Source organism: Cyanistes caeruleus, chromosome 2, assembly GCF_971803275.1.
Source record: "Cyanistes caeruleus chromosome 2, bCyaCae1.hap1.1, whole genome shotgun sequence".
NCBI lineage: Eukaryota > Metazoa > Chordata > Aves > Passeriformes > Paridae > Cyanistes > Cyanistes caeruleus.
The window spans coordinates 83085521-83087578 of NC_141702.1; the positions used below are offsets into that span (position 1 = coordinate 83085521).

A 2058-nucleotide genomic window follows, 5' to 3' on the forward strand; every position below is an offset into this window, starting at 1 on the left:
GCCTTTATCCTCTGGATGGATCTGGGCAGAGACTAGATAGAAAATATTTGTATGGTTGCTTCTCAAATTTCCTCTGTTTGCAACACAAACAGATGAAAAGCTGGGTTGCAACCCCCCCTTGCAGGCAGCTGTGATTGAATGTCTAAGGAGGGGAGGGGAAGGAGGGAGAGGAGGACAAGAAAATAAATTATTGAATAAAAAAACCCTAAAGTAAAATAAGAATCAGTGTGAAGCGAGAGAAAACATTGTAAATCAAATCTGCAACAGGAGCAGAGAGCAAACACTTCAGCCAGGTCTAAGCCACCACCAGTTATTTATTCAGATAACATATTATTAGTGAGGAGAGACACTCACATCTGATATATATCTCTCAGTCCCAGAGAACTATGAAAAGGCAGCTGGCTCTGCTCCTATCAGAACCATTCCAGATGTTTTCAGCTGGTGTCAGATGTGCTGCTCAGCATGACAAAGCAAAGGGCTGAAAAGAGAGAAAGAAGGGAAAAGAAATGTCATCAGTTTTTTTTTTTAAACACAGAGGGAAAATAATTCCAGGCTTTACATATTAAATGTTTCCCCTGGCAGCTCCTAGTGTAGTTGTCATTAACAGCTGAAACAGCAAGGGAGATAGCAGAACACAAGGCTTCTATTTACCATTGTTAATCAAGCACTAATTGGTAGTTCAGACATTCTAAAATTATTGTGGGGAACATTTCAAAAGTGTCAAGAACCCAAGATCCATTCTCAGAAGTGTCACCCAAATCTGATTTCCACATCTGAGTCATTAAAATTCTTCTGAAAATTTTTACCTTAGCAGTCACTGCTGACACTGAAGCATAAATTCTGGTGCCAGGCACTGCAGCACAGAGCAGTGGCTGTGCCTCAAAGGTTTTGATAAATGTTCAGGAGGAGGAAACTCAGTCACCCTGTTTTACATCTGAAGGATTAAGTTACACAGGGATTAAGGGTGGCATCTATATTGCTTCACTGGGTAGTTCTGGAAACCAGCCAGTTGGTGTGTGTGCAGAAGCCAGCTATGCACCCCACGTGCCCTTGCAGCACACCTCTCATGTGGCACTTGCTGATGCCCACTGGCACCTCCAGGCTCCTGCAAGACTTCAAACACTAATTTTGTGCTTTGGTGATTAACCATGTCTGCTATGGACCTGTAGGGACTCTCAGGTGATGAGCAAGGAAGGTGTTGAGTGAGGTAATGCTTTATCTGTGGGGATCTACTTGTCTGTGGTTAAGACTGTCTCTGGGAAAGGAGGCTGGGAGCTGTTACAAGACCTCACTTTTTTATTTTGGTCATGAGGATGAAGGAGTAAGCTGCAAATGGAACATCGAAGATAAACACAAGCACTGTTGAGGAGAGACAAACATGGAGCTGGGATGCAGCCGGAGACAGTTACCATAGTTACTCCCCATCCCTGCAAGGAGGGAGGCTCAGGCAGCTGCCCACTGCTTTGGCACACAGAGCAGAGGTATCTCCCAGAGCCCAGGGGTGCTGCTGGCAGTGGGAGTCAGATGAGGTGGACATCAATCTGCTTGTCCTGAGCTTAACCCCTTACCTGTGCTGACCTGGGCACAGCCTGCCCCAGGCACCCTACAGCTAGCAGCCTTGGGGGTAGTGGGGCACAGCTGGGCATGCAGGACCAGGGCAGGGATTTGCTAAAGGATGGGCTAAGCTGCAAGAGTGCAAAGAGCGCTGGTTGCAGACTTAGCTGGGATGTTTGTGTAGATATGGGCCTGGGAAACTGAGGGGGAAAGAGGGCTTTCCTTGAGATTTCTGATTTGGGATCAGGTGAGGGTTTGCAGGATAACTGACATCTCCCAGTCCAGTTGGGGGATTGAGTTTAGATCTCTTTAGGGTAATTGGAAGAGGTGCATTCGATGATTATGCAGATTGATGGTTGAGATGCATAGAGATGATTATGCATCCCCAACTCAAGCTATGCTTTGTCAATAGAGTGGCATGGCATGGCATGGCATGGCATGGCATGGCATGGCACGGCACGGCACGGCACGGCACGGCATGGCACAACATGGCACGACACAACA

The 2058-nt window shown here is 46.8% G+C and overlaps 1 protein-coding gene across 1 annotated transcript in view; it reads right to left on the bottom strand.

The window, feature by feature from the left end:
- Positions 1-296: 296 nt before the first annotated feature.
- The window catches only part of MDGA1 (MAM domain containing glycosylphosphatidylinositol anchor 1), a 229423-nt gene continuing 227661 nt past the window's right edge, over positions 297-2058 (bottom strand). The window contains exon 15 of the transcript XR_015283587.1: positions 297-478. The gene's annotated coding sequence lies outside the window, so the exon portion shown is untranslated. The remainder of the gene's footprint in view (positions 479-2058) is intronic.